This window comes from Stegastes partitus, unplaced genomic scaffold (genome assembly GCF_000690725.1).
Source record: "Stegastes partitus isolate 25-593 unplaced genomic scaffold, Stegastes_partitus-1.0.2 Scaffold73, whole genome shotgun sequence".
In the NCBI taxonomy this organism is placed as follows: domain Eukaryota; kingdom Metazoa; phylum Chordata; class Actinopteri; family Pomacentridae; genus Stegastes; species Stegastes partitus.
The window spans coordinates 658,744-671,106 of NW_007577804.1; the positions used below are offsets into that span (position 1 = coordinate 658,744).

Sequence of the window (12,363 nt, forward strand, 5' to 3'; positions counted from 1 at the left end):
GAGGTTAATTGATGATTCTAAATTGTCCGTAGGTGTGAATGTGAGTGTGCTTGGTTGTCTGTCTCTAAGTGTGGCCCTGCGATGGACTGGTGACCTGTCCAGGGTGTCCCCTGCCTTTGCCCTAAGTTGGCTGGGATAGGCTCCAGCCCCCCCGCGACCCTAATGAGGATTAAGCGGTGTCTAGAAAATGGATGGATGGATGTCCAAAATGACTCCAAATTTACACAAAATGGCTCCAATTTTTTAAAAATCTCTTAAAATGTGTCTTCAATTACTCAAAATTTATCCAAAATGACAAAAACACACTCAGAATGACTTCATAGCCAACTTTGTTTGTTTTACCACAGACGAGAAGCTAAATCAAAAAGATGATGGTCATGGTGAAACGTCTTTGTATCATTGTGAGGAAACTATAAAGAAACAGGATATATTCAGTTTGCATGATCTGGTTGAAATCGTCACAAAAGCATCTGTCGTGCACGAGAGTCAATCAAAACAAATGGTCAGAGATGTATTTAACAGACCTTTAAGTTGCTTGATTGAGTCACGACGTCAACATGAACATGCAAGAAAACATTCCACCTTAACAGGGCCGCCTTCCAGCTGCACAGTGAATTCAGCATTTGAGGAACTTTGCAGAACTTTCTCAGAGCGTTTCTGGAACAAAAGGAATCCAGCCGAGCCAATCTGGAGAAAACGAGAAATACGACGACATCGTGAGCTGTTTATAAAATCAGTCTAACATTTGAATGTGCTCCGTTATATTTGACTTAGTACATTTACCCTCACAGTCACGTGTTCCTGTTTTATTCTATATTTCACATTAATGCCTGTTAGCAGCAGGACAATATTTCTTGTCCACACATAAAGGACCACAGAGGAGGAAGCAGCATGAGTCGGTGATGATAGAATCCCCACAACCAGCCAGTGAGGGCTTTTATCACCTCGTGGCCGAGCTGAGACCCGACTGAAAACACCATCATCAATATTTGCGGGTGAGATGGATGAACTTCTGTCCCTCATTGGCCCTGAACTGAGCAGACAATCAACAAATTATGGAGCTGCCACCGAAACGAGGCGGCGACTGGAAGCCAGACTGAGCTGACAAGAAATCAGCGACCGCAAGCTCCACCGTCTAAGATACAAAACACTGAGCCAGAGAAAAGAAATATTATTTTCAACACTGCAAAATAACAACTATATCAAATGTCTGAAGTTACAAACATTGGGGACGACCACACAAACGCATTTTCTGATGTTTTATTCCTGCAGTTGTGCTTCTGATCGACAAAGTTAGCCATCCCCTCTAGTTTAAAGACGCCTAACTACACTTTGCACTCTCATCCATCTACTCCGACCTTCAGCATCGAAGCTTCCTACCACTTACAAACATGTCGTTCACATGCAAAGGCAGCATCTAATTTACATGCATGACATTGTGTTCAGCATCTAAACCATAAACAAATGGTCTCATGTCTTCTTGTGACAAAAGTCTCCCACATTAGTCCTTTGTGAAAACCTACAAGCACCGCTTTAGGTTGAATGGAGCAGCTTATGTTCTTTTCTTGTTAATTGAATTACACCTTGGTGGGTTTTTAATGAGCTACATTAAAGGGCTGATTCTTTCCAGCGATGTAATCCACCAGAAAGGCATTATGTCTGTTCCTTTTAGTTGAGTGTGTGTACTCTCCATCCATCCATTCCACATAGTTGGATTGCAGTAAGAAACGTTTCTTGCCTCCAATGTTTTCCAGTTCCTCTCCCAGGTGATGTTCATAGGCCAGATGAGATATGTCATCCCACCAGTGATTTGTGAGTCTACCCCGGGATCTCTTCTCGGTCGGACATGTCCAGAAAACCTCCAACGAAAGCTGGCCTTGAAGCATCCTGACCAGATGTTAAAACTCTATCAGCTGGCTTCTTTTGACACAAAGGGAGCTGCAACTCCACCTGGAGCTCTTGACCCTTTCTCCGAGGCTGAGCTCAGCCACCCTGCAGAGAATTTTTCACCTCTTGCATCTGGAAATGGAGAACTTCACCTTCCAGCTCCGTTCCCTCGTCACCACGATGATCTGCTAACATGGCACCAAACCATCTGTCCACCTCAGGCTCCATTTTTCCATCACTCGAGAAGTCGTGAGTTGCTCCTTCTCTTGGTGCAACAGCTCACCCCCCAGCCAGACGGACGAATCCAGCAGTTTCTGGCAGAGAAACCTTGGAGACTTGGAGGCCACTTTAGACTTGGCTGCAAACTGACCCACTGCATTGCACAGTGAAGGTCAAGGTCTGATGAAGCCAATAGAGCCACATGATATGCAAGATGCAACTCTAAGACAAACTCTAAGGTTACTTTAATATATTAACAGAACCGTGCAGTGTTTCGATTACACCCTGAATTTCCCACTGAAACACTCCAGTGTAATGAATGAACCCAATTCCTTCTTGTAAGACACTAATCTTTGCATTTTTGAAAAAGAGAAAATGACAAAAGCACTACTCAAAAAAATTAATTTGGCTTAAGTTCAGACCAAAAACCTGCCCTGAACCAGTAGCAGCCTGAAGCAGCTCGACTTCAATGTGCAACTCAGAAGGAAAAAGCCAGAAGCATTAAAATCGACCTTTTTTGACAGATGCGCATGAGCTGGAGGACTGAAAAATGTTTCTGAAATGCACTGCATGTAGGGTGATACGGGGTAGGATCCCTGTGATATTGAAGTGAACAGGCCGACCGGGGTTTCCCGACGCGTTCAGTGGTGGATATAAGAGAATAGAAGAAGACTTTCTATGTGGATTTTGCTCCACTGGAGTCCAGGTACTGAAGGATCTCTGGGGGTTTCTGTGTGATTCTGGGTTCACAGGTTGCATGCTATGTTTGATTTCTGGCATGTTCTTGGAAAACGCAGGTGAATAACATGAGTAAGCTCTTCTTACCGCTGTTAAGGAGCCCCGGGGCGGGACATTTAACAGCAGGTTCTACTGGTCTGAAAAAGCGGAAACGTGTCGGAGCGAAGCAGGTGGTGCTGAGACGTTCCCCGGATAAATGAAAGTTAAGGAAAAGTGTGCGTACATCCTTGACATTGTGCGATGCTCGGTTGTGTTATTCTTTGTGTGTGTGCACCGCCACTGATGGGTGTAACGTAGGAGACGTGTGAACAGGCTGTTGGCGCCGCCGCTTGCACCGCCGGGCTTGTCAGGACGGATGAGGAACCGGTCCGTGAAGAGCCCCAGCATTGGCCTCTGCTGCGCTCTTCGCTGCCCTGATCCACCTCCATCAGCTCTGCACTTCAGACGGAGAGCAAGAGAGCAGCGAGGACCTCTGGGAGCTGCAGCAGGAGTGTGGATGAGAACGAAAGGATTTTATTGTGTTTTTTTGTTTGTGTTTTTTTTCCAGGGTTACAGGAGAGTCGGGGTTATGTGCTACAGACTCATATTTTTTGTTTTTTTTGCTTTTTATTGGTGTTGTTGCTTTCATTTTATTGGACAGTTTACAGTCTGTAGCCGTGCTGAGAGTCGACCAGGTTCTCGGCACGTCGGAAAACAAAGCTGGTAGATGAATTAAAACGGAGAAGAAGGTGCCAGAGTAAAGGACGTGCTGCCAGCTAAACCCAAAAGCTTTGTCCGGTGTGCAGTGACCATTTTGGGACATCTCGACTTAACGTTACGTGACTTTTCCTGCAGGAACTTGTTCTTTTTAGCCTGTCTGCTTCTTTTAGTTTGCATAGAATCCAGCAGCTTCGACTGTGACTACTGGACTAGGTACTGTTTTCTCTCCTAAAAACAGCCCAGAGAGAGGTTCTAACGAGGTAGTTCTTGCAGTCGGAACATGCACAAAGGTTCAGACTGACCTCAAACAGCCCATAAGTCCCTGCAGTAGTAAACAGATTATTGTCAGATGACTTTGAAGCCCTATTTTTAGGGTTTCAAAAAGGTAGCAGTTCATATTTTAGTCTAGAGCCCTGCCCAGGACTGTGTTCTTAATCCACAAACATTTTACCCATTCATGTCCACCCCATAAGGAGTTCTATTGATTTTGTGTCTTCTCTCGTCCTGCATGGGAAACATTTTACTGTCCAGTCTTGATAAAGAAATGCAAATAACATAGCTGGTTATTCTAGGATGTTAAATACACATTTTAATACATTTCTCAATCGTTTCTTGTTCAATATGTGCAGGACGCCGTGCTTTATCTTAAAAGGAGAGTTTACTTCAACCATCAAATGTGCCAGATTTGTGCTCATTGTATGTCAGTACCAGTCCAGGTCTTTACCATCACCACTATAACACTGGGAATTTGTCCACATGTCACACTTGACTTACTTTACTTTTGTTTTGCAAAAACTTGCTTTGAGCTTCTTTTGAGTTTCATTTGTTGACTCCGTCATTCTGCTTGCACTAAATCCCCAGAAGGGACCCACATTTTTTATCTCCTGACTGCTTGCTCCCACCTGCAGCAAAGTCAAAACCTCCTGCTCCCTCGAGATTTGCATTGGATTTGCGATGCAGTGCTCTTTTTTAGTGTTTATGATAATGTTTAGAATATTAACATGTTACACCAGCATTTATCTGAAAGCACAGCCGAGGCTGACAAGAATTCAGTCACGAGTTTTAGAGGTGACCTGTCATGACCAATGGAAACAAATTGACTTGACTTGTCACACTTCAAAACCGATACAATCAAAGACGTGCACATTTGCAGCTGTCTCTGTGATGAATGAAGTAATTGTACCTCTAAATCAAGATGTTGAAAACCTCCATGGTGTCAAAAAAAAGAAGGTGTTTTTGGAGAGCTGCTGCAGGTGTTGTTGTGCGTGTTTTGTGTGTTTAAGGTCAGTAGAGAAACCTGTGGATCAGCGGGGGCCCATCAGAGCAACACGGTGAGAAGCTGTGAGTCCTGCAGCCTCCGTGGATTAAAGCTCATCATCCCCAGGAAAGAAGTAAGAACCACCACAGTGAAGCTGACACGTACACAAAGGGCTTATCCAAGTTTCTGATAGATGGTGCCTTAATATCCAGGTTGTTGGTGCTTTGGTGTGTTTACATAAAGGTTTGTGTAATAATATCTAGGTTTTGATACCTTTGTGTGATAATATCGATGTTTCTGATAGTTTCATGTGTTTAAATCTAGGTTTTGATACGTTTGCATATTAATATCCAGGTTTTTGATAACACTGTGCCTTAATATTCAGGATTTTGATGCCTTTGTGCATGAAAATTTGTGTTTGTGACACTTTTGTGCATGCCTATCCATGTTTTTCATATGTAGCAGCTTGAAAGAGCTGCTTAGGGTGACACATGTTGTCTATGTCCTTTCCTTGTAAAGAGTCCAGACGACTGTGATCCAAATCAGTTTCTTGAGTCTCCCCAGCAGACCACTTCATAGAAAACTACTGTGTCAGAAGATCATAAGCTTAGTTCCCACACCGGGAGTTGAACCCGGGCCACCTGGGTGAAAACCAGGAATCCTCACCGCTAGACCATGTGGGATTGATACACCAGAGCCAGGAGAGGAAGATCAGGAAAACCAGGCAGGTAAACACACGAGGGAGTTCCACAAACAGATGGCAAACAGGCAGGTAACACTAATCAGGACAATCCAAAAAGGAGGGAAACATAAACAAAGGGAGGAAGTAACCACATGAGTGACGGACAAGGGAAGGCAACTTCAAAATAAAACAGGAAGTAAGAAAAGGGGGATGGAAGGTACACATGGACAAACAGGGTGAGATACAAATGGAATTACAAGAGATGCAAACTGGAAAACACACAGGAAGGAATCCTTAAAAACAATATCCAAACCCAAACACCATGACATCGGTAGACGCTGCAGAAGCACCTCATGATCCTCAATATCTGATGTTTGTTCTCTGCTTCAGCTTGAAGTTCTCTTCTATTTTTGATACCTTTCTGCATTAATGTGCAGGTTTTCAATACCTTTGTGCATAAATATCAATGTTTTTGATATGTTTGTGCATTGGTCTACAGAGTTTTCACACCTTTGTGCCTAAATATTGAGGTTTTCAATGCCTTTGTGCTTGAATATTCAGATTTTTAATGTAATGTGTATGTAACTGGTTCCACAGACCAAACAAGATGAATCGTTGAAGGCAAAACTGATCTCAACGTAAGTGCAACCCATCTACTATGAACAACCTTTCTGTGCTGCCTCCTCCGTCTCCTTTCTATAGACCGACATGTCAACCACATGTGCTTAGTTTTGAAGTGCTTCAGAGATTGCTTGCATGATTTAAAAGCTTTCTCTTGGCATGATGATGTCAGGCTAAGCTTGCTTAATTTGAAACCACAAAATCTGGTAGAAATGCAGGAGGTTTCGAGAGCAACGGGGATCTCAGGCCCTCTTCAGGTCTGCTGATTAACAGATGGGTTTGAAATAAGGACGTGCTTGAAAGGGACGAGTGGTCCGAAGAGGATTCATGAGAACAAAGAGGCTGAAAAGAGGAGAGAGAACGAGAGGAAGAGCAGACAGAGAAAAGAGCTATAGAAGGAGGTTTGAAGTGATGGCGTCGCTGTCATGGCCGGACCGAAACGACCCGGAGTGACCTTCAGCCTCGTTAAGGTTCAACATCCAACGTCAGCAAATATTCATCAAAATACAAAGTTAAACATCTGACTTTGTATGTTCATGTTCATATCAGACATCGTCTGTAATACCTGATGTGACATATTCATGGCATTTGTTCAAGGTAATTTTTCATCCTCAGTAAACAGTTCTGCAACTTGCTGTGTAGCTTTTCATCCACTGAACTAATCTACAGTTCATTGCAGTACGTTCTCATCATTGTACAGTGTGTACTCTCCACACTGTAGAGCTATTGTTTTGTCTTCGTTCTATTGTTACTGCAGTACTTTTAGTGTATAATTTATTTGTTTTTAATGTACTGTAGTTGCTTTGGAGTGTGATTAATGCAACGTCACTGCTGTACCGCTGCATTTTGTCTTCTAGAAACTACGTGTTTGATCAAAACGTTTTAAGACTGCATTTATAAAATTCAAAAATCTGTTTTAAAATGTGTTGCTCTCCTTGCTGAAGTTCATTGTGCAACGATATGCTGCTCCCAGCACTTCAGCAATGCTTGTACCACTTCCTGGAAGTTTAATTGTGTAGACACGTCAAGCAGCAAAATGGTGACCCTTCAACTTGAAGTAGGAGGAAGAAATTGAAAACACAACAATAGAAAAATAGTTTTATGACATGCACATAAGGAGAAGTGTTGTCATGAACATGTTAACAGTGTGCAGAAGGAACAAAGGCCTGTTCTTTTTTCTTGCATGAAGGATGTAGCAGCTTGAAAGAGCTGCTTGGGGTGACACATGTTGTCTATGTCCTTTCTTTCGAAAGAGACAAATGTGACCCGAACCAGTTGGTCAAGTCTCCTCAGCAGACCACTGCATAGAAGGTCATAAGCTTTGTTCCCACACCGGGAGTCGAACCCGGGCCGCCTGGGTGAAAACCAGGAATCCTAACCGCTAGACCATGTGGGACTGATACACTACATCCAGGAGAGGAAGATCAGGAAAACCAGGCAGGTAAACATAAGGGGACGTTCCACAGATTTAATGGCAAACAGACAGGTGAAACTAATCAGGACAGTCAAAAAAGTAGCAAAGGAAGTAATGACCCAAGCGACGGACAAGGGAAGGCAACTTCAAAATAAAACAGGAAGTAAGAGAAGGGGGATGGAAGGTACACATGGACAAACAGGGTGAGATACAAACGGAACAACAAGAGATGCAAACTGGAAAACACACAGAAAGTAATCTTTAAAAACAATAACCAAAACCCAAACACTGTGACGTTAGTAGATGCTGCAGAAGCCCCTCATGATCCTCAATATCTGATGTTGTTCTCTGCTTCAGCTTCAAGTTCTCGTATATCTTTCTGTTTATTGTTCGTGAATGATTATGGTGATGGAAAGCAAAGTGTGGTTCCAGTGAAAGAGTCATACACCAACACTTGATGCTAACAAGAGAGTCTCGGCATATCTCATCATTTATGGCCACACATGATAAAAGATTTCATCAGCTGAGATTTCTTAAGATTTGGTAAAATATAAAAGCTTTGCCACATCTCATCCCCTCGGTCTTTCTCTACAATCGCTATCAAATGAGACCGATGTTATATGTAAAACAAACACCAAAATTGTAGAATTTATATGTTGTGTTCGACTGTTGTCTAATGCACTGAAGGAAAAATATCCTCGCAATGGTAAAAAGGTTTTCTCCTTTAGTGTAACAGGTGAGACATTCGAGGCAGTGTGACAAGAGACCGAGAGAGTGAGTGAGGGATTGTAGAAATAACTGAGGAGCCAATTTCAATGATCCTCGATGTAGAAGAGGACGTGGCCGAAGCCTCCACCTCTTTGCATCCACATGTGTTCTTCAGCCTCTCTGAACATCACAATCTAACACCCAGAAACCAACCGAGGTGGATGACATTTCTTTATTTTTTTTCCCCCCGTTTGAAATTTTCTGTCCTTTGTTGTCCTTTTTTTTCCCGTTCAAAGCTTAAAAGCTTTGAAAAGGTTTCATAAGCCCAAAGGACATTAAATTCCTTCAACGCACGGAGGCGTGTACGCCAATGAAATCTTGTATGAAATATGAAAATACTCAAAAGAAATTCTATAGCGCGGTCAGAATGGCTTTAGGTGCAGAGCAGGACAGAAGAACCGGCTGGACTCATAAATAAATGCTGCCAGTTTTCTAGAAAAATCCGAAAACAGCAGGTGAGGTGTTGAAGCAGCAACTGTTGGTGGTAGCTGATCCAACAGCGGTGATAGATTTCAACATAGTTATTTTCCTTTGGTACGTGGCCACGGAATAACCATCACGACAAAACAGTGGATGCTTCTGCTTAACTTTGTCTGTTGTGGAATTAAAAAAAAAAAGAAAGAAACCAAATTGCAGAAGACGAGAAGCGTGAGTACGTAGGAAGAACAAAAAGAAACTTTAATAAACGAATGCGAGGTAACAAATGACAGCAGTAACAAAAGAGAAGGAAAGTTTGTAACTGAAAACTGAAGGTTTCAAACAGGTAAGTTAAAAAAAAAAAAACAAGCAGAGGCAAGACTATTTATACATGCAGGAACTGATTGTGTAACGAGACGCAGGAGGAAACGATGAGGAGCAGAAAAACAAAGGAAGCAAAACTACCAAAGCTGCACAAGGAAAGGGACATTTTCAAAATAAAACAACAGGTAACTAAATTTGAACCCAAGACTGTTTAAACAATAATACAACAGCTTTACAAAATACATACTGTTGCATGCAGGATGCAATAGTTTGCATTAATCTTGTTGAATTATGACAACTTCTAATGAGGTGTTTTTACTTTTTTCATGATTGTTAGCAGAAACAGGAGTCTTAAAGTTGAGAAAAAATGTTCCAACTAGTTTGTCAGCATTATTTAAAATTACTTCTGAAGACACAAGCTTTAAGGATGGTCGCATTTTTATAAATGAAGTTGTTCCAATTAGATTTTCACACTTAAAGCTCTCCTCTTGATGTTTTTGGGTGCAGTGGGCAAGTTTGGCCACAAAGACAGATTCAAGGCTTCATTGTCTTTGCTTTAGGAGAATTCATTTGTAAAATAAATCACACTTGAAATACCCTTTGTATCACATTTGTTTAGCTCAAAAGTCCTCTAACAGATAACCATTTGATACAATATTAGCAACTTAAATGCTATATCTAAATCCATAAGTTACAACTTTTTCTTGCAACCATGCATGCAGTTAAGTTGTGGGAAAAAGAACCCTGAATTATTTTTTAGAGCAGACTTGGAATGTTTAACTTTGCACGGTGGCTGTCGTCTTTCACCTTTTACAAATAAAGGAAAGACAACTGGCATGTAACACAAGCATAGACTGTATCAAAGATGGACGTAGCAACCGGCCCTGAAAAATGAAACCAACCCAGAAGTGTCAAAAACCTGCAGTATCACTACGTCCACTAGCTGCTGGCTCCAAAAAGCCCTGGCTCCCATAGACTTGAACTGGAAAAGAAGTGATCACAGATCACAAAATACTGCATTCCTACAGCTCAGGATTTTTTTCTTATTAGTTTTCATGGTCAAATTCAGAGATCAGGTGGCCAATCTGAAAATAAATCAATACTGAATTTTTAAAAAATCGTCAAAATTTTGCGGGGCAAGGGGCGTGGCTGGCTTGATTGACAGTCGGCAGCGATGATGCAGACGAATCGAGCAGAAGGCGGTAAATGTGGGTGGGCAGAGAGGGCCCGCCTCTCAATCCGTCTGACCAATCGCTGCTCCTATGGCTCCGCCCCCCGATTTTTGCGTCACTGGCTCCAAAAATCCAAGATGTCAACCAGGAAGTAGCAAAACCCTGGCTTCATTTTCTCAGTGCAGAAACCAACGAGTGACGTCACGATAGGTACGTCCATCTTTTATACAGTCTATGAACACAAGTAAAGGGGAGGTGGTCGGGGTTGAGTGGTGGGTGAGTAAAGCTCAGGAAGGTTCAGTACTTTGATGCACTCGAGATAACGTAAGTAGGGATCCTGATTTTAGTTGAATGTTTTATAGCCTCCATCTCCCACTTCCTGTATTGCCAACCAATTGTTGCATGTGCATGACCATAAAGATTATTTAACTATAGGAGCAGGAAAGTAAAATAAAAACAAAACAAAAGAAATATATCATCAACAACCACAATGGAGAAAGTTTAAATACATTTATCCATCATAAAACTAAACATACTGAACAATGGAGCGTCTCGTGTGTGAAGCAGCCACAAAAACAACTTGAACACTTATAATGTCTCCAAGGAATCTGTTCACAGCTATAATTAAAACTGCATGATCACCAGAGTTCTCTTTTTATCACTTTGTTTTTTCATTTTGATGTTCAATTAGCTCAAGTAAAAGACACGTTTTTTGCAAATTTATGAACCTCTCCTAAAGACAAATTATTCCAAGAGGCGAAGGAATGCAATCATTTTCTACGACGTGTCGTTTTCTAACATGAATTATTCCAGGATGAAAGTTTAGAATCAGTTTAAAATGTCTGTTTTGCAAAAGGCGACCTTCGCCCCTCGCCACTTTTTAGGGAATTGCACCACAACCTCGGGCTGCTGTCGGTGTTTCAGCTTGATGAAATGGCTTCCTTCGATGTTTTTGTGCTTTTCCAGCTCGGAGACCAAGAGTCATTCGAGGTGAGCAAGCAATTCAAAGCGGACCTTGACAAAGCCTCTCTGTGCAGCCATTCTTTGATGTCTTTCGGTGTTTGGCTCTTTGAGGGGGAACAGAAGCGCTGCCTGGAAACCGACTGTCTTTGTGCCATTATTTTGTTGTCCGGGTCAAAGAGCCAATAATGGAGCCGTGTAGCCACCTGCTGCTCGCCGTCACTTCCCTCCATCATGTCGGACAATGACAGCCGGACAGTCGGAGGACGGACGGCGGCGTGACACAGGAGCCATTTATCTTCAAACGTCCGTAAATGACTGAAAGGCTGTTGGGTGGCAGACACACAACACAGCAGCACCATGACAAAGTTAATTACATTACAGCACACGAACAATCAGGACAACCGATTCTCGTTTTTATGACTGATGATTTTCACAACGAACCAATTAACCCTCTGAAGCCCGGAGCTTATTGGCACGTTTGAAATCACGTTATCTTTAATAAATCACCATTTGTCAACGACAAAAACTGTTAAAATCATCAGATGTTCCCCTTTCTAGTGGTCCTCAAACACACCATGTGTGACGTGCAAATTATCCAAATCCAAGCATAGAAACATGATTTTACTCAGCTGGGGTCAGTGGTCGTGTGAAGGTTTGAAAAAGTTTTGTTAGAAGCCTCCCATCTTGCACATTAAATCCCAAATCAGTGCTTCCATCTTTCTGTATTGTTAACCAAGTGCTGAATGTGTTTAAGCATAAGCATGAAAAAAGATGAATCGTGCTTATTTTTTATTACCAACACAGGAAAGTATGAAATAAATTTTAAAAAATAGAAGAAATATATTGTCAGGAATCAGATTTGGAAAAAAGTGTAAACATATTTGTCCATCATAAAACTTCCCCCAGAACCCACCTGCAGGATGAAAACGTCACGTTAGCTTTAATGAACCATCACAAATACACCATTTATCAGAGACAAAAACTGTTAAAACAGAATGAATCATCAGATTTTCAACTTTGCTGTTGGAGTGCTGACTCAGCCATGGTAGCGCCCCTGGAGCAGGTTGGGTTAAAGGGCTTTGAACCTGCTACCTTCTGATCTGTTGAGTCACCTGGAGTTTAAGCTTGAAGTGAAAATGAAGGGGACGGTTTCAGTCTTTTGTCTGCTATCTAGGCTCAGGCCTTCACCTGTCTTACTCTG

General features: G+C 42.1%; 2 non-coding genes across 2 annotated transcripts; both read right to left on the reverse strand.

Moving 5' to 3' along the window:
- Positions 1-5,412: 5,412 nt before the first annotated feature.
- On the reverse strand, positions 5,413-5,484 carry trnae-uuc (transfer RNA glutamic acid (anticodon UUC)). The gene has a single exon. It is a non-coding gene; the product is annotated as a tRNA-Glu (tRNA).
- A 1,944-nt stretch (positions 5,485-7,428) lies between these two features.
- Positions 7,429-7,500, reverse strand: trnae-uuc (transfer RNA glutamic acid (anticodon UUC)). The gene has a single exon. It is a non-coding gene; the product is annotated as a tRNA-Glu (tRNA).
- Positions 7,501-12,363: the final 4,863 nt, after the last annotated feature.